We start from the raw sequence: 21,582 nt of genomic DNA on the forward strand, positions 1-21,582 counted from the left end.
ACGAATACAATAGATTTAACGGATGTACTCGTATTTTGAATATCTATCCGCTTGGTGTTTGTTCAATTCAAGTACATATTATTATATAAAATGTCTGGTAAATAATCAGCAGCCATTGTTATTTGATGGTTAGTGGTCACTGTAGTTAAAGTCACGATTTGATTTTAGCACTTAAGAAAACACCGGCCAATAAAAGAAAATTTACCGAAAACTCTAAAACTAGTAACGGCTCTCGTTACTAACTTTTGTAGTCGCGCAATTCAAGACGACCGTGCATCCAATCGCCTTTAACAAATTACAGTACGGCCCGCCCTTTCTACCTATCTCTATATACAATAAAGGTCCGAGATTCTGTCCTTTAATGTGCCAAAAGGTAGTTAAGAGGAAATCACAAAAAACCTTTCAATATTATCTCACAATTACGATACTCTTCGCTCGTTTTGTACCAATCAATTCTACTTATTTCCTTCATTGATAACACGACACAATGACACTAACGAGGGCTCGAACAAATCACGAATGTCAACAGAACAAGTAGAGCTAATACAATATTCAATCGCATCTGCTATTCTAGCCGGCGCAATTAGTGTTCGTAGTCCATTTATGTATTGTCCGTGGTTACCTCACGGGGATTTCTGCGGTCTAGTTTATCAATGTTTGGCTTGTATTTTGTTTTAAAGACGTGGTGTGTACTGTTGTTTGTATAACTAGTAACGTTTAAGCGTTTTATTATATGGGTCACACCGTCACCTCTTGGGATAAGCACCATTTACGAGCCAATTGCGAACAGGCATTTTTGACGAAAATTATGACCGCGCATCACTATGTATGTATACTCAATTGTATCGTATACTCAAGTGAAATCGCATATGAGGTTATCATAAATGCAATATTTGTATTTGATTATTATAGAACTTCATTTCCCAAACGATAGCAAGCAAAATTTTACGTACAGTTATCATTATGTATTCATGTATCGCAGTTTTCTACCAAAACATGTATTCAGAATGTATTTTCTAGAAATTCAAAACATGCCGTAAACAAACACGTGAAAACTTTTTTCAGCTAGTCATTCGCCTCGAGCGTACCCGCTGGCTACGAAGCGCTATCCACTACGATCCAAGTACTGAATGAAACTAATCAGCCCGCAGGTCAAGTTAAGTATGTTGTGTGCGGTCACACTCTGGGCCTCTAAATCTCCGTTCAGAAAAAAAGTGGTCAAGGCTATTTTAGGAATCTCGTATTTCCAACGTAAGCTTAAAGAAGCTGTTTATTTAAAACCGAGGGAAAGTGGGTAACTGCTACATTTTTAAAATGGATGCATTTGGAGTGGATTTTCATTTTGAATAGAATGATCTATTTTTAAATTACGTCAGGTCAAGTTCGTTTTATTTTTGAGTTTGTTTAGCGAAGATTTTTACATGTTGTTTTATTTCTTCGTGGCGCACTGAATGAAAAATGACAAAATACTACTTATAATCTCATTGTCTAAGAGTACCAACTATTGTGACATTTGATAAAACTAATTTCTTGTGTCGTAAAAGTTGGGTTACGTAGTTGGAAAATTGGGTCGAGGTCAACCTTTTCAAAAATATTGTTTTTGCGACTTCAAGCCAGTAAATCAACAATACAAAACGTAAACAAGTCGAGTTAGAAAAAATAGAACTACATTACAAGAGAAATCTGGTTAATAACAATAAGATTTTCTTTGAGGCACGTTTGGCTGATACTGCAGACTTGGCTAACGTCACGTCCTGTCCATATACAGTTTATTTTGTCCGTGATTTGTTCGCGGATGGAAGGAATAAACAATAATTATCTAGAACAAACAACTGGCGAGTAAAGTTATCCGAAGGTTAAGGTCACGATGTAATCAATGAATCAATCAAAACAAGTATAGGGTGGCATTCAGTTGCACTCGCTGATGACGTAAACGTTTTGCCGCGGTTCAATAATGCTAGGGGCGGACAGCTTTTGAATGGGTGATTGGTTAGTCGTATTTACGGCGAGCGTTTCCATTATTTCATAGTCCAGAGTGACGTTGTTGTTGCAGTATGTTACATACGCAAGTAGACTAGCCGTTCGATAGTGAAGAAAAATTGACAAGGTGTACTCGGGTTTAGCACTTTTAGTACGCCCAGTAATTTTGCATATCAGATTTAACTAACGTATTACAGTTGATAGTCATTATGTGATAAGGTTATATATCGTGCCTACGAAGATTATCCTATAGCATGGCATTAAGTTTTGTAAATAGTGACAAAGGCTTAGCAGTACATTTTTGTTAACGTAATCTTTATGAATACAGTATTTAGTTATCATAGTACAACAATTTCGAGTAGATAGACCACTAAATTTACATTTCTACATGCATAAATTCTATGAAAGCTATTCTTGAAACTGTAAAGTCTATTGATAAACCGATTCAACCTCTAAAATCACGACGTCCATATTAAATCGTACTACGAATAATGAAGGACAAATAATGCACCACAAGGTTGTACCACCCTTTCAGACGGGGTTGTAAGTGGGTGCCTTCCACCCACGCCATCTATAAACGATGATTTTTATTGCACCTGGTCGAAGTTTAGTCGCATAAGTTTTAATTTTACGGTTATTATTTTGAGGACTTTTTCCGCGTGTAAAACTGATTTAGTACTACTCATATGAATCTTTTATTAATATTTTTTTGTTTTATGACTTACACAAGTACTTCAATGACAAAGTTCTATAAGTTATCCTCTTTCAACCCCTACGGGTTGAATTAAGAAATAACATAAACAATAAACAGGTTCAAAAAAATAATATATCGCGACGAATTGAGCACCTCCTCCTTTTTTTTAAGTCAGTTAAAAATAGTATAGCATTAAAAGTTTACTGAAGTGAGTGAATTGCTCCAAACTTGTTTATCGTGCATGCCAACATAAAATTAACTACTACAGAAAAGGGATGGTAAAGGGGTAATTGCAAATGGATAGTATTAAGCATTTTCATAATATGGTTTCAGTGGTGGAGTGGTTATAGCACCTGCCTAACACGCAGAACGTTTCCACCCCGAGCAAAAACACTTCTATAAAATTATGTTTTTTTAATTACCAATAAAAAGGTGTACTTCTATATAAATATTATTAAGATTCTGCGTAAAAGGTTTGACATCTTTTTCTACTTTATTTTTTTTGGAACAGAGTTGCGTGAAAAACTTAAGCTATACGTTTTGATCATTCAATGAATTTATAGTTTAAATATTTGAAACAGTGTCTTATAAAACTTGAGAATCGTTAGCTTAATTCTAATACAGAACACGAGAACATAATAATATGATGAGCTTGTGTAAAACAACAATGAATTGTAAAATACCTCTAAACAGCTATTGATATGTTCTATTTTAATAAGCAGTCGTCAAATAATAATAAGGTTTTAAAAAATACCTTTATTAAAGGATTTTCCCGCCCGGGATCGGAATAATGAAAAGAAAAATAAAAGCAACTGTTATTTAGAACTTAAAGTAAATAATATATCAACTACATTATTTATCTATTGTATATAATTAACATCATATTGTAGATTCTAAAAAGATACCAAATTATTTAAAACTTAAAAGTCAACTTCTCCATAAATTACTTTCAGGAAATACTAACTTTGCTTTCTTATTTTCAGGTATGAAAAATCAAATAGATAACCTACTTACAAAAATACCCTTATTCTAAACAAAATTGCATAGCATTTGACCATTGAACAAGTTTTTTTTCAAAAACAACATATTAAGTGTTCCAATATTAATATTTAAAACTAAATCGAAGCATTTCCATACAAATAACTCCAAAAAATAAATTTTCTTCCTTATTACTTCAAAATACACAATTTTGTCCTTGTAAGCCCTAAAAACTAAATCTAGATCAAAATATTTCAAAACAAGCAGAATATAAATAAAATAATGAATATACACAACAAAACCAAAAATTGAAAATGATATACTGTTTCCGCCCGGGATCGAACCGGGGGCCTTCTGCGTGTTAGGCAGATGTGATAACCACTACACTACGGAAACCTTAATATAAATTTCGAATAACATGCCTGCGTTCGTACACTATCGATCGGTTGCAACGTAGTTCTGAAGGGGTTATGGCCATTATTTACGTAGAAAATTTTGTCAATACCTCTTGCAACCCTTTGTGAAAGTCTCAAAGTACCACCTTTTCTTATAAAATTGGGTTTTCGAACTCTCTGCACTGAAATATTGAAAGCACATTAAAAGTTCGCAATCGCTCTGCCATTAGCATAGAGTTCGGAGTTGGCTGACGAATTTTGAGACAGTCGGAATTAGTAATTGAGTATAATGAGTTTATGAGTTAGAAAAAAAACAACTTATTATATGTTCCAATATTAAAACCAAAAACTAAATCGAAGCATTTCCATACAAATAACTCCGAAAAATATATTTTCTTCCTTATTATTTCGAAATACTCAATTTTGTTCCTTGTAAGCTCTAAAAACTAAATCTAGATCAAAATATTCCAAAAAAACAGAATATAAATAAAAAAATTAATATACACAACAAAAAGGAAAGCGCAGAAGACACTGTTTCCGCCCGGGATCGAACCGGGGACCTTCTGCGTGTTAGGCAGATGTGATAACCACTACACTACGGAAACTGTACTAGGAACTTCGAATTACTTGTTAGCATTCGTCCGTTATCGATCCGCTGCAACGCTGTTGTCGGGGCTTTATGGACTTTATTTCCTTGCGAATTGAGTTGAAACCTCGTGTAACATCATGTGAAAGTATTTTATTATCACTTTTTATAATGAAACGGTGTTTGTAGGGTCTCAATGTAGGAATATCGAAGGCACATTTAAAGTTCGTAGCCGTACTACGTAGCGTAGCACTACCGTAGCGTTCGCAGTTGATTGTCGAATTTGAGACAGTCGGATTGTAATTAAGTAGTTCTTAAGTTAGGGGATGAGTAGTACATAACGAACCTTACAAAAGGAAGTAAATTAAATCTCGAAACTTGTGATTCATAATATATGGGCTTTCCATATTACGACACGGAGATTTTGAATAGAGTGATGTTAGAGTTTTTCAGTCTTGACCTGTATTTTTTAGATTTTTTAAGCGGGAATTCTAATGCGGGATTTCCGCATTAAGCATTGCAATAAAACAAACATACAAATAACGGACACAAACAGGCCCAAAACAACTATTTGTGGATCGCACAAATATTGTTCCGTGTGGGAATCGAACCCATGACCTCTAGACGCAATGGTAGCGGCGTGGTGACCTTAACCACTGCGCCACAGAGACAGTCCAAAATTTATGTTTTGACATTTAGTAATAAGCTACCTATATACTTATATGTATAGGTAGTAACCTAGAAACGATGTGCGACTTCGCGTGTTCTATGATCGCGTACTATTCTCAGCGTGGCTTCCTTAATTAGTACTGCTTCATGCAGACGAAGGTTAATTTATGTGGCAATTATCTTCCACAGTTATTTCTATTTCGAGGCCTGTTTCCTGGCATCTAAGACTCACTAATTAACGCGCTCTACCAAGTTTGTCGCGCAAGTGTGCCAAAACTTTTGCATTGTACGTGTGTGTACATGAGAGTGTGCAGCAAATGTGTCGGAGAAAATGTTAATGAGAACAAATCTTCTGTTTATAGCTTGCGAGTGTTTATGTTGCTAAAAGCACATCAATGCCTATGAAATAATAAAAAATAATGTAGCAGACACAATCTTCATATTCAAGCTTAAAGTATGGCAACAAGATAGTAAAGACAATACGTTAACCAACTAATGAAATATACATAATTGAACGTTTTGCATAGTGCTGATGCATACCACTAAGCGGCCACCCATCTATTCATTAAACTTGCCGAAAAGGCCGAAAATTTCCCTCATTGACCTATTTGAGACCCGTTCGTAAGTACAAGTGGCTATAAAATATTACTTTAATATATGTATAGTATAATAATATGTGCATAGCATAAGTTTTCATTTATCATGAGAGGCTAAGTACAGTATCGCGTGGTCGATATGTAGACGGATGAGCGCTTTTGAACGTCGCGGCTCATGTGTATCGTTTGGCGCGTTGATCATTTTGCCGGAGGTCTCAATCGCATACGAAATTAGAAATCCTTACACATGAGCATTTGTTGTATTATTCTCGATCGCAGGATACCGAAAAACAATACGAATTAAATTCAGTATATTCACTACAATGTCGCGTTTAATATAAAACTTGCAAACGTTTTCCTGCACTTTTTGACTGTCAAAACGCAATTTTGCCAATCAATTGGCTAACGAAAAAGCAATACAAATTGAGTTTTGTAAATTCAGTGGAATAAAAACAAATGGAAAAATAGCAACGGCATAAATTTCCACCACTCACGTGTCAGAATAAAAAATAGCTACAACAAACAGTGCCAGCGAATACTCGCATCAAAAAATGGTACATTTCGGGAACACTATAACGTGTACGAAAATGGATGCGGCTGGAAACTAGGCACTGTAATATACATAACCTAGATTTTCACATCACTGTCATTTGTCAATCAATTTTTTCGCGGTTAAAATGTAGATATTTTTAAACACGACCGCAATACACTGTATTTGCCTAAAACCAGTCTCTTTGGATTGTTCACAAAGCTCATAGCAACAGCAGTCGCATTCTTTGGTACTTATTCAATATGCAAATTTTGCACGATTCAGCAGTTCCTCAAGTTAAAATAAAACCGTCCATAGCAAGTAAATATCAAAGGAAAAAGTTAGTGTCGTACGTCTATTCACCCTGCAATAAAACTGGACTAAAGTAAACTAAATTAAATATTTACTTCCGTTCAGCTTTGCAATGGCCACGAGAGAAACTGTGAAGCAACTTCTTAAGTTCATAATCTGACTCATTTATTGCGTTTTCAATAAAGAAGTACTGATAGTTTATGCATCTCTCGTCTCAGTTCAGAACTTCACTTCAAAGTTTATTTTACTCAAAGCAATAGTTTATTGAATTCTATATCAAACCAATATTCAAATCTCTCACATCAATTCGACACACGTAATACACCCTTTGTTTACCATCAACATAAAAATAAACTGGTTCATATAAATTCGAAAAGAATCTAACACTCGTGAGCGACATCATTTCAGAGATTCCCCCAGCGAAGCCCGTGGAGCTTGTTGATTTTCCCAACTTAATATTACATTCTGTAATATGCGTAAGATACGTAGCTCCATGTGGCAATATACTTCGCCCTTCTACATGCAATATGCGTTGTTATCATACCGTGCATGTCTGTTACAGGGCTGTCGTTCGACAATTTACTCCTGGACTACATTTTTGGCTTTTGTTGTAATTATTACTTTTTTGCGAGATATTATTGAGCTGCTATAACTCGTCATTTAACTACCGAGACCTACTTTTTTATGAAGTAACTAATGACCCAAACCAAAATCAAGCTTTCTTTACTTTACTTTTTAATAATACCATGACGCTATAGAAACAGTTACAAAAATAATAAACATTCTATATGATCCTTGATGACATGGTGACAAGTTCATCGAACGAGCTTTTGTTCTAACACGGCCATGACAAGTGATTATTACAAAAGGAACAGAACCATGTCATTACCCTTCCCAGACACCATAAGTAAAATATATCAAGGCTTGGATTTCATGTCGACAGCTAGTAATTATAACAATAGGCCTAAAATAAAAGTACAAAGAATATATTGTTAGCCATCCCCTGTATTATTTAGTTACCTTATATGTCACCGGCGTAAAGGGAAATGACGATTCTATTTTTAGTAAAGAGACTTACCTTTTGTCAAAGGATGTTAGGTCTTTGTGTTGCTACTTCAAGTATTAACGTTTTACTCTTTAAAAGTTAAACATCCTGCTAGTTAATATTATAAAAGAGAAAGTTTGTTAGATGCGAAAAGTTAAAATATATATTTTGTTACTCTTTCACGCAAAAACGCAAAATTAATTTATATACAAATTGGTACACTGATAGTTTATAACCTGGATTGACACACTTCAAAATACCCGAAACTTGACCAAGTAACTCGTTTAAAAATCTCTAGTATTATTGTTAGTGGTAAACAATTGAGACGGTCAATGTAAATTGAATAGGAACGTTAGTGCTTTAGTGTTTTAATTACAACTCGGTTCTGTTTACATAAGCTCCACTGTGATTGTATTTTTAAACCCCAGAACATTCAACGAAGTCGCTGTTTTCTAAATGCAAATGGACTCTAAATAATTCCTGACCAAGCAGCGGAGAATACTAAAAACATTAATTATTTTATTTATCAGCAGAAGAGTGTTTACAGTGTTCTCTAGTATTCCTTTATAGTCGAAGCAATAAATTAAGCAATAAAAATACCCAGTTCATTTAATATAAGAAAACTTTCCCCACCTTATTCAATTTTTTATTGATAAGTTTTATAACGCGAAATCGATTACTTGTAAGGCACTTCTGACAGGTTGAATTGAGTTTCAATAATTTCTGTTCCTTCGAAAAAATACGGCTGTTTCAAGGAACGTGTGAAGGTGAAAATGTATTTTTTATGTATTTTCGATGCTTAGCCAAAATACGTGTGCTTTGATGTGATTTTATATTTTTTGGGTAATTATAAACTGTAAGTACAAGCAATTATTTCACAGGCCTAGGCTTTTTACTTTGTATTAAATTATTCTACTTATGCTATGAATGAAATATGTCAAGTTACATTTTTTTTACATTATTGGGATTATAAGTTTAGGTTATAACATAGTTAATCCATTTTAGTTAAGGATTTGTATGCTGGCCGTCTTCCAGGAAGGACTAATATTCTTTGTTTTGTAGTCAACAAAATTGTAAATCCCTAATTCATTTTTAATCTATCATACATAATCTTCTAGAAACTTGAAGGAAAATGTAATAATATTTTACAGTAATAACTAACTTGGCACAAAGTATAAAGAAAAGTAATTATTTAGAATTATATAAAATTTTACGATTGTATTTCAAACTGCGTACTTCGTAATGACAAGTTCATTATATACTTCCGTAAGAAAAAGAAAATTGAAGTGAAATAAGGAAAAATGTACAAAAATACGTCAATAAAAACCTCCCTCGTTGTAGTCATCAAGTGCCGAAATCACGACCGAAACGTTGGGAATGCTTCTAGAAAAATATGTTTGTGCCTTGTGGTTAGCAATGCTGTTTTGTGATTTCCTACAAGAAATTATTTCGAAGGCTCGAACAACTTCCAAATTTTACGTTATGCATTGTTAAATTTTTTGCATGTATTATTTAATAAGAACGTAATACACGATCGCTTTTATCTGAAAGCAATATTTGCGTTTGTGGTATGCCTTAACTGAGTATTGTTACCTTACAAAGTATTTCCCGACATTTAAGGTGGTGAACAAGATTGTATAACGTAGACTACGACTCCAGACTTCATTACATCAACAGGTGTACATCATCGTGCAGGGCATGTTATAAGACAACCTTTTAGTCAACAACATAACGATGTAGAAGATGCCAATAACGAGGAGAATCGTTATTAAAAAACTTTCTTCAAAAGCAGAATGCTTCCACTATCAGCTCTTTAGCTGAGCTCGTTGCAAACGTTGTTTCACACCGACAATGCTTTTATGTGTCTTTATGAAAAACAGGGGGATTAGACAAGAGTACCACTTCCCGTCTCAGTAAAGGAAAATAAAAGTATGATGTTCTGACTAGACAGGCTTTTAACGTATAACAACTTTCATGCCGTACGACATAAATCTTTTGTAAGATGAATTCTAGTTCGCTTGCTCTTAAACACTGCAGTTTAAGGTGCCGTCACATTTTAATTGAACTCTTTTTCATTTTTGCACTTCCATTTCATGTCTTCAACGTTCTGAAGAAAACAAATTACCGAACAAACTTCCAACGGAAATTATATTGGCGATTTTTACACGCAACCCTCGCCGCCGTGTCGTGAAAATCAATTAGTTCGAATTCAAACTGAACCATTCAGGTGTCGTTTTGATCGTACACTTTTATTCGCTTTTATATACTACATTTTATTTTATTGCAAGTTTATTTGCAACAATATGACTGGTCCCATATTACATTTAAGATTCTTTATCAACCTTTTTATAGTTAATATTGAAGACGTATTTAGTATGACAACTTATTACTCCAAAAACTTTAAGCATTTGCTGTGAAAAAATACCTAAATCTGCGACCGAAAATCCTTATATAACTCGAAGGTACTTGTCACGTGATATCTGTCCATTCTGTAGGGAGAGAGCCAAGTTAGAGCCGAGGAGATTTTGGTTAACATTCCCTTGGGTCCTACTCACAGTTGTGGCACACAATTTTGATGCTCCTTTTATTTTTCTTCGTAAAGATCTTTGTAGATTGCCGAATCTTTGTTGTAAATTATGGCTGTAGTGGAATAATGTGCCTTGAAATAAATTTCAGCGTAGTTAATTACTTTATGGAATAATTACCTTACAAAAATGCCTCTAACTCCATACAGTACCTAACGGCAATGAACACGAAATTATAATATGATTAATCGCCCTGAGGAATTATACACAAGCTAGCAAAAAAGTAAACCTACCAATACCCAACGAGCAGATAAACAGAAAATTATTTAGCACAACTATTCCGCAATCGCAAGCAGTATCAAAATCAGTAGTGGAGCCTTGAAAATCAAGTGGAATGCCAGCAAAGGGCCGGAATAAGATTAATGCTATGGTAATGAGATCTTCGCGTAAATTGTGCCGCGTAATCCTTGCCAATCGAATAAGTAATGCAGACATATCGCATCGCAAATTGGATGGTGTGAATGGAATTGCCATCGTGAATGCCAGACCCTTCTATTATTGGAATAATTTTGAAGTTTTCCTATTACAGTAGCTGGTTTAATGTACTGCTGATGCCCATTCACATGGTTTTAGTAAAAAGTCAAAATAGGAAAAGTGATTTTGAAATGATTTTAGGTAACGGTATATTTTGATTAGAAATGACAGTAAACACGAGAAAATAACGACTTTATAAATATAAAATCACTTTAATTTTTGATTAACTTATAGTATCGAATAAACGGAAGAAATATGACAACAAATGCTGAAAAAATAGGCCGATCTTAAAAAGTGTTTTCATATTGGTATATTTTATCACAGCTGATACGGCTATGTAATATTATTCCGTAAAGGCTATATTTCCTTATCGCAAATCACGTGATTGTACGTAAATTAAAAATCGTGCTGATACAATCTCAGGCTCTCGTTAAAGTATTGCGTAGAAGCGGAATGGCTGGTAGGTGATTGAAGGACATTTTAGTGTGAATGCCATAAAAAATCTTAGAAACTAAATATAATTGACTTTATTGTTAAACATGTTTTTAAAATAGAGATGTAGCAAGGTAACTTAAACAAAATGTACTGGATTGCCCATTTCAGAATGATATAAAAGTTTGTTATTTGGAATTTGCCTACCGCTACGAGAAAATGTCGTGATTTATGATTTTTTTGTATGTTTATCAAAGTGATATTAGTTAGACACTGATTCGTTGTTGACCACCAGTTTAGTGTTTTGTGAAAAGTTTATATTCAAATATAATGAGAAAAAAGTAATTTTTGAAGGACTTTAACTCCTTAAGTTCATGAACTTATTACATGTTGTAACACAGTGTAATTCAGATTACAAGTCCGTCAAATTTTAAATCGATTGTTGAATGTAACACAACATCGGCCTATTTTTACATTTTCTGCCTCGTAAATCCGACGCGTCATTTAGTACGTGTTAAAGAACAAATTGCTAGAACATTTTTATTTTTAATGGGTTATCAGATTTACTTCCCGCTAAGGTTTATTTACCCCATAACGGATACATTGTCTTTTGTGATCGCTCGTAAACAGGCAACACTGTTATTTAATCTTTTATGGCGATAGTCACTAACCGTTTTAAATATAGACTGTCTAAGCACTAGCTTAGTCAACATTATTATTATAGGAAATATTCAGTACATCTAATATAAATAAAGCTATAGGATCAAAGTAAATTAAATTCACATAGTACCAAATGGCACCAAATCCGAGTGGACCTATAAATAAATCACGTAAATTTGATCAGAAATCTCAGTACAATTAAGTGTACACTGTACATATTGAAAATACCGCCTGAATTTAGAATTTTCCTGCTGTTGTAATCCCTCACTAAAATACACCCCCACTCATTTCCGAAAACAAATTAGCAGCTAATGCACCGTGCAGAATATAATGTTATTAGTAATATATTGTTCGACCATTTGGAGCACAAGTTGAACTGTGGCTTGTCTTGTAAAGCTGGTTCAGTACAGACTTCCATCAAGAGCAGACACTAAGTTTACCATGTCTATTTCAAACTTCGTAACTAAGTTTCAGTATAAATACGACCCAAGCTATATTGACTAGTACTGCTTTATTCACAAAGCTATCCAAGCTTATGACGCATCAGTCTTCTTAAGATATACAGTCAAATGCACTGCTTGAAAAGGAGGATTTCTAAAGCAAATCTAATAAAGTCAAGTACAATATCATGAAAGTAGTTTCTTTGAGTTTCAAAGGCAAAGCTGACATCAACTTCCTTGAAAGTACTTACGTATTCACGAATTTTCAACGTATCACATTTTCATCATATTAGCTTGGATTCCTACCGTATGCCGCTACATGCAATCAGCTAATAGGAAATTTGCATTTTCGCTGCGATACCGTGCTCGGACGTGATCGAAATATTAGTGAGAACTTGGTTTAGTCCAACGCATATTAACTGGTTAGTAAACAATTTAATTCAGTTACATGTTAAACAACACACGTTGAATGTAACTAACAGTCATGGCACATTATTCCGGCACGTAGCTTATGTTTAAATACGATTCGTATTTAACTAAGTATCGAAATAGCGAGTGTCATATAGTGTAGTCTATTTTGAATAACTTATGTACGTGGGACACTCAGAAAGTTTTGCGAGTCTTAAGAAAATTGTTCTACAGTGTATATTTTTTTATTCCATCCTTTTAAACATATCTTTATTACTCTTTATGCGAAGTTTCGTGCGAATTAACCATTTTTTGGAAATCTTTTCCCAATACCCTCCTAGATGTTTTTTTTAATTGGGAAGTGAAAACAAGTCATTCGGTGCCCTATTAATGCTGTCAGAAGTACGACCACAGATTCTGACTAGTGTGTAGTTCAGAGAGTCACTTGTTTCAAACGCCAAACCGTACATGATTGTTTGTTGCTGATAGAGATGATGAGTTCTGGTCATTGTTTGGTACTGTACACGAGTGCTTGAATACTAATTTTATTTTTCTGAAGATCCAAAGCCCAGGTACCCTCTTATAGTTAATAAACTAGCGACTACAGTATTTCCTTTGTTTCTCGATCGCTTAAACGTTGTGTCATTTGGCTCATTTTGAACAAGGCTAACTATCGACTGGGTTTTTGTTTCTGGGCTATATTTCAGTCAGTCAACTATCTATATATATGCCTGAATCAAACTTATCTATCAAAACAAATCATTATGCCCCGTGAGTCTCCTTTCATACATTAGCCATATTTCGCGGCACCTAGCGCGAAAAATTCCTCTTATACAAGCTACTCGTGCAAATTCTTAAAAAAAAGCTTTCTGAATGAATTAAAATTAAATTTTCAATTTCATTGTACCTGATTTACCTATTTTGTCAAATTGTATTTTTTACTAGTGACACGTTTTTTTCCACAATAGCCGGCAAAAGACGACCATATATTATTCAGTGGCTAAACTAAGCCAACTTCGCTTAATTTCCAAAAAACTAAATTACCCGCATTCTTTAAAAGGTCCTTAATCTATAAACTCAGTTTGAAGTCAATAAAACGTTTCTTCTAGTTTTGAGCCAGATTTGAAATCATGAAATTTTGTCGCCCAGAAATGTTCTGCCGGCAGTTTCATTTCTCAGTAAGACACGTCAATTTGTTTTTACTAATAATAAAATTCGGCAAAAAAATTTAAAATTGGAACTTATGTATTTATACTAGTAAATAATGTATATTTTTAAATAAATTATAACCTGACACTGCCTCATACAAATAAATGTTATACGCAAAACTTTCTGAGTGCCCTAGTATTTTCATATGTACGTATCCTGCCTCATTTTATGTGAAAAATTTCCAAAACATTGACCAAATGTACTATTTCTTATAAACCAATTCTTCTTCTATACTGTTTATCACAGATCTTGTGCTTATATTAAATTTTCTTATAAACCAATCATAGTAGTACCTACTTAACGGTTTTAAAGGATAGTCATTACTTCACGGAACCGTCTCAACTTGCGAAGTGCATTTCCATTCAAGATTCCAGTTTCCGCGAGACGGCAGCTCATTTGTAGCTCGCTCTTCGATTCTTATTCTTTACCCGATAGTTTGAAATTTAAGCGCATTTAATGGATCTTATTGCGGTTTATTTTTATTACCAATATTATTTCTTAACGAAGTTTAGTGTTTTATTAACTTGTTATAATTTTGTTGCAATATTTTGATCGTTCTTAATAAAATGGCAGGCTTTAGGTACGATACGGTAGAGTTCATAGTTGTTTTAATAAAATAATATTTTTACCTTCAACAGCTTTTTCTGTGATGAGCAATTACGATAGGTAAAAAAAAATATGCATAGATAAAGTGATGATCATGCTTAAATGTAAAATTAATAAAATTTATGCGTTCTGCTACTATTGTTTCAGTTACTGCTGTGGAAATATCTTGTAAATATAGTGGTAAAGTATTTATTGAGTGTAAGTAGTTCAGAATAATTTAATTTTGTCTTATAGCCATTGTCATTGATGTAATGGAACTCCACTAGTATCTAATAACTTAGCAAAGGTTCTTTGCTAAACAAACATTGGCCACTTTTATAGATTACTACAAATTAAGTTCAATGGAAAATTTCCAGCGATCGCCAATATGCTTATACCATTTAGCAAATTGCTTTGTGGGGATTTATTCTATCTACACACGTCATAATCAATCATGGTTGTATTCTATTTTAAATAGCTTTTATACGCTACTTTTACACGTAAAAAGATTTTCCGATTTTAACAATAGTCACGTATGTGTTTATATTATTCTTAGTGCGGGAGTAGTCTTTTTCTAAATAAATAAATTTATCCAGGTCATACACTATCTGTGTTCCACAATTGTCAAAATCGAATCAGTAGTAAATTGAGTAAATTGAATAACATCTCGACGATTTCGCTTGAATCAAACATCTCAACTTTTGCCTTTATAGGTAGCCGCTGTATGTGCTTGATAGTATTTAAGCTGTGCGTCTTCGCGCTTTGAAAGTCTCGTAGAAAGGGGGTCTCAGATGTTGGCAATTGAGATAGCAGCCAATGACCTCAGGTCGCTTTAACGACTTTTGTACTAAACTGATCACCGACCACATTATAGTAATAATTAGCTACTAAACCAAAACAGTAAAACCTACAATATAGACACATAGATAACGAGTTACTAGATCTCCGTCAACAATAAGTACTATTGGTATTTTCTAATTTATATTAGAATGTTTCTTATACGTACGGGTTTGTTAACTTGCCTGGTAAGTTGCCATAGGCTCGCCCTCTATTATATACACTGTTTGTCACAGATCTTGTGCTTATATTAAATTTTCTTATAAACCAATCATAATAGTACCTACTTAACGGTTTTAAAGGATAGTCATTACTTCACGGAACCGTCTCAACTTGCGAAGTGTATTTCGATTCAAGATTCCAGTTTCCGCGAGACGGCAGCTCATTTGTAGCTCGCTCTTCGACACCTCTGCCTTCACCTTCAGGTACAACTGGCGTGATAATAATATGTATCAACGTTTTTGTTTCCAGGCATGGACTTATACATAGTGGGATGTATTATAATTATCTAATATAGGAAAGTTACGTAAAAAAGTATTCATTGAACTGGATGTCCGTTTATTGTTGGCGTAAATCCACTAAAAACGTACATTAAAAAAGATCATAACTAAACAAGATTATTATCTTTTTACTGAATATAATATCAGCGCTTATAGATGAACGGGTGTAAAAAGTTCCAGATTTGAGCAACGCTCGGCGAACATGAAACTCATTTGTAACCGCCTCCGTGGTGCTTCGATTGATGAACGGAAACCAGCAATCAATCATTTAGTTTTCCACTCGTGTTACTAAGCATTTTTCTCAAACATTTCAATGTAAAGATAGATCTTTTAAGCACAAATTATTATTTTAAGTCAACCTACGGTTAGTTTTAACTTAGAAATACATGCAGTAAGTAATAACCACTATTATCGTGTAATTAGTACATGCATGTAACTTAAAAACTTTGACGCATAGTTGTTTGGACATATTATTTAGCCACTGCTAAAACAGCCAAATGCATATCATAGCAGTTTCATATATGCTGTATATTTGAAAGTTTTATTGCGATATTTATTTGTATTTAAAATTTTTAAACGTTACAATATTCGATAATATTTTTACATAACATGCAAAACGGAACGCAAAGTAGGATTTTGAGTATATTGATTCCTTATCAATTTAGTAACGATATGTAAACCGTTGCATGTGAATTAAAACTTTGTACTTTTTCTATCAGATAAATAGACCGACAATTATCCATATGCTGTAGCACTGGCCATAAACATCCTTTATATATACATTTTTGTTCATAAAGTTTTAAAACGAAAACAATTTATCTAACAGCAACAAATATGATTTCACATCATAAATCATACTTTAAAATAACTTTTCAAGTGCTTTTTTACGTCTTGCAATATCTCAGCGGTTTTAACTTATGGCCCGCTGTAGGTGTTGAACAAGGAAGTTTTCAACTAAGAAGTATGTTCTTCCGTACAAATGTTTGCTGCCATAATATTTGTATTTTCTTACGTATTGGTCTTTTTTATTTGATGTGCAGTTTCCAAACTAATGGCAAGTTTGAGTTGCATGGTTGAATAAATAAAGCGTAGAATGAACGGTGTTTATTAGCGAAATTGCTGTAGAAAACTTCTTTAAATTCGGGTTTAATAAAATAATTATCAAAATCGGACTACTATGTATTACGTTATGATCAGATATTATCCCTTATTGTCGGTAAATAAAGTATATTTTTCTAAGTGTCGTACTTTTAGGCTATAAAGGTGTGGTTCATATTAACTATGATAGTTCGGAAAATATTGACCACCTGATCCACCACTGGGTAAGAAAAAATGGCGTAGGGATCAGATCTTCAGTCCATTACCCATCACGTAGGTTGCGGATGTTTCATACCGCCAAAAGCTGCTTTTAAAAATAACTCTCTGGTATCTTTAATTTCGTAATGATATCAAGGATATAAATGACCTTATGATAATATATACCTAATTTAACTGAGTGTTCAGAGAACGCATTGCAAAGCAGTGTTATACCCACAAGATGCTATACTTTGAAGTAAGCTAACAGAAAATGTTTAAATAATAAGTACTTTTCCAGATCAGCTCAATAAAGTTTGAGAATTAAGTGCTATTCACATATGTAGGTACACGCCAAGACAACTTCTGAAAACAGGTTTTGGTGTATGCTTTGCATTTTTTCAATACATTCACATCGTTTTAGCACTACAGCTCAATTTTATAAGACCAGGTCCAACAACAAACAAGGAAAACAGCACACAAACAAAATGGTAAAAGTTATCTTATGTATTGCAGTGATAGCCAAGTGGTATAAGTTGACACCTCTCACTCAAGTGGTCGCAGGTTCGAACCCGAGGCAACACACCAATGACTTTTCGAAGTTATGTGTGTATTAGAGATAATTATCACATGCTCCAACGGTGAAGGAAAACATCGTGAGGAAACCTTGCATGCCTAAAAATTGCATTAAAACATTTATTGAGGGCGTGCAAAGTCCCCAACCCGCACTTGGCCAGCGTGGCGGACTCAAGGCCTAACCCCTCCCTCATTACGGGAGCAGACCATTGCCCAGCTGTGGAACATTAATGGGTTAAATTTATTATTATGTCTGTATATTTCAAAAAGTTACCGCACAGTGGTTCTACAATAGCAAGAACAAGATAGCAAAACTCGAGTTATAGGATAAGTGTATTGCGATGAAACGTGATTGGATCATAATTGGTGGATCATAACCATTAAAGGAATGTTAAAATAATAGTATGTCAAATACGTCTTTAAATGTTGAATATCTTATATCAACAAAACTAGGTGTCAGAATTATAATTTCTAAAAGAGCTAAGCAGTCCAACGCCCAGAAGTTCAACGTGCCAAACGAGACACACAAGGGTCGCGGCGTACAAAAGCGCTCATCCGTCTACATATCGACCACGCGATACTGTACTTAACCTCACATGATCGATGAAACCTTATGCCATGCACAATGCACATATTATAATGTATACCATCCATATGTTAAGGACGTTCCGTATAATTATTTATATCGTTTAATATAATCAGTCATATTCGTCTTCTAACTCATAAACTCATTATACTCAATTACTAATTCCGACTGTCTCGAAATTCGTCAGCCAACTCCGAACTCTATGCTAATGGCAGAGCGATTACGAACTTTTAATGTGCTTTCAATATTTCAGTGCAGAGAGTTCGAAAACCCAATTTTATAAGAAAAGGTGGTACTTTGAGACTTTACCAAAGGGTTGCAAGAGGTATCGACAAGTTTTCTACGTAAAAAATGGCCATAATACCTTCAGAACTACGTTGCAACCGATCGATAGTGTACGAACGCAGGCATGTTATTCGAAATTCACGTTAAGGTTTCCGTAGTGTAGTGGTTATCACATCTGCCTAACACGCAGAAGGTCCCCGGTTCGATCCCGGGCGGAAACAGTGCTTCATCATTTTCATTTTTGTTGTGTATATTCATTATTTTATTTATATTTTGTTTGTTTTGGAATATTTTGATCTAGATTTATGTTTTAGGGCTTACAAATGCTTGCTTTTGAAATGATAAGGAAGAAAATATATTTATTGGAGTCATTTGTATGGAAATGCTTCGATTTAGTTTTAAGTTTTAATATTGGAACACTTAATATGTTGTTTTTGAAAAAAAACTTGTTCAATGGTCAAATGCTATGCAATTTTGTTTAGAATAAGGGTATTTTTGTAAGTAGGTTATCTATTTGATTTTTCATACCTGAAAATAAGAAAGCAAGGTTAGTATTTCCTGAAAGTAATTTATGGAGAAGTTGACTTTTAAGTTTTAAATAATTTGGTATCTTTTTAGAATCTATAATATGATGTTAATAGTTGATAATCATGATAGTGGCCAATTGAGATTACAGTCCGTAAGCCATGACAAATGCCTTCGGGCGTTAAAAAAACTTCGACACTAGGCTGACCACTAACGAAATGGTGAAAGAACGAACTTCAATGACTGGATAGAGTTACAAAATCTTTACAAGAAAAGTCCAAAATATTATCTACGTAAATGAAAACTCGTTTAGAAAGTCTGTAGTCATTGGAAATAACAATGTAGCCATGAAAACTTAAGAACGGCCACTGCAGCTACTAATCATGCTACCTTGTCATTATGGAGGTGGTAGCTTTGTCTGTTTTACACATACTTTTTAAATTACTAGCTATTTAAGTAACATAAAAGGTACTTATCTATACTATCTATACTTATATTATAAAGAGGAAATGTTTGATTTTTTGTTTGTTTGCATTGAATAGGCTCTGAATCTACTGGACCGATTAAAAAAATTCTTTCACCGTTGGCAAGCTAAACTATTCCCGAGTAACATAGGCTATGTTTCATTTAAAAAAAAATAGGATTGCTTATTAAAATTCGAATAATCTAACCCTACATGTTATTTTTTTAGAAACTCACTGTAAAACATTGTGTATTTTCTTTTATTATAGTCCATAAAGCCCCGACAACAGCGTTGCAGCGGATCGATAATGGACGAATGCTAACAAGTAATTCGAGGCTCCTAGTACAGTTTCCGTAGTGTAGTGGATATCACATCTGCCTTTCAGGTGGAAGGACCCCGGTTCGATCCCGGGCGGAAACAGTGTCTTCTGCGCTTTCCTTTTTGTTGCGTATATTCATTATTTTATTTATATTCTGTTTGGTTTTGGAATATTTTGATCTAGATTTACTTTTTAGGGCTTACAAGGAACAAAATTGAGTATTTTGAAATAATAAGGAAGAAATATATTTTTTGGAGTTATTTGTATGGAAATGCTTCGATTTAAATTTTAAATTTTTATATTGGAACACTTAATATGTTGTTTTTGAAAAAGACTTGTTCAATGGTCAAATGATAAGGGTAATTTTGTAAGTAGGTTATCCATTTGATTTTTCATACCTGAAAATAAGAAAGCAAAGTTAGTATTTCCTGAAAGTAATTTTTGGAGAAGTTGACTTTTAAGTTTTAAATAATTTGGTAAGTATCTTTTTAGAATCTACAATATGATGTTAATTAAATACAATAGATAAATAATGTAGTTGATATATTATTCTCTTTAAGTTTTAAATTATATTTGTTGTTATTTTTCTTTTCGTTATTTATGTTATTTGAATCATTTATACATTTATTAATTAATATTATTATATTACAACAATTCGACTCAATTCTAAACAAATCCCTAGAATGTTACAGTTAGTTCTAAAATACATTACACTGAAAAAATTACTTTATTTTTTACTAGTATTTAGTAGGTACGTTCCAGATAAGCCTTTAATTTACGTACATTAAGCGTTGTCTAAGCAGTATGTGTAATTCCTGTAACAAGTTTAAGCATAATTTCGCGTAATCAGAGTAAGTAGTGCAGTATCAATACCGCGGCTGCTCTCTAATGTAGCAAAAACTATTTCAAAGCATTGTTTCATGTTATTATGGAATTCGCGTGCGTCTATCTGTTTCTGGTTCAAAACTCACCGAAGCTCAAAGCAGAAATGCATTATAATAAATATCACGGAATGCCTTGTTTCCGACCTAACAATGCGAGCTAACTTTTTACCGCAGCAGAACTTACTTTTTCGTAAATTTTCCGTTTGCTTTCGGATGTATATAGTCCAAGGTATCATACCAAAGTTAGCTTACGTAAGTTAAATAAATTAGTTACTTTGTTGTTTCCGTAGTTAGATGGTAAAACATTTGTACTGACTTTGTCGAAAAGCGAATTACCTGAACTCGAAAGAAGTAGTTTGTACAAACCTAATGCAAGTGGCACATTAACACTACACACTATGTACCTTTCTAATTCCATGAATAAACACAACAAGACATTTGATCCGTATATGAAATTATGTTTAACTGGCCAACAGTCAGTGTCGATGTTCAAATGAGGTTTTGAAATTAGTAACAAATCCTCCCACAAGTTTGTGAGAAAAAGTGCATAAATAAGATCGCTATAAATTGAAGCTTAATCTTTTTATCTGGCGTGTTGGAACCGGAATTCAATTCAAGCATTGAGCATGTTCTTCTTAGATAGATGACACCGGCACGAGGCGTTGCACGGAACAAATCTCTTTACTATTGCATTTTTGTCGCGTCTCGCTGCCTTGTGCACGTTTCATACAAATCAT

The 21,582-nt window shown here is 33.8% G+C and overlaps 3 non-coding genes across 3 annotated transcripts; 1 reads left to right on the plus strand and 2 right to left on the minus strand.

Annotated features, from left to right (window-relative positions):
• Window positions 1–3,975: 3,975 nt before the first annotated feature.
• TRNAV-AAC (transfer RNA valine (anticodon AAC)) lies at window positions 3,976–4,048 on the minus strand. The gene has a single exon. It is a non-coding gene; the product is annotated as a tRNA-Val (tRNA).
• Window positions 4,049–4,579: 531 nt separating this feature from the next.
• Window positions 4,580–4,652, minus strand: TRNAV-AAC (transfer RNA valine (anticodon AAC)). Its single transcript has one exon. It is a non-coding gene; the product is annotated as a tRNA-Val (tRNA).
• Window positions 4,653–18,802: 14,150 nt separating this feature from the next.
• TRNAV-AAC (transfer RNA valine (anticodon AAC)) lies at window positions 18,803–18,875 on the plus strand. The gene has a single exon. It is a non-coding gene; the product is annotated as a tRNA-Val (tRNA).
• Window positions 18,876–21,582: the final 2,707 nt, after the last annotated feature.

Source organism: Anticarsia gemmatalis, chromosome Z (genome assembly GCF_050436995.1).
Source record: "Anticarsia gemmatalis isolate Benzon Research Colony breed Stoneville strain chromosome Z, ilAntGemm2 primary, whole genome shotgun sequence".
Lineage (NCBI taxonomy): Eukaryota > Metazoa > Arthropoda > Insecta > Lepidoptera > Erebidae > Anticarsia > Anticarsia gemmatalis.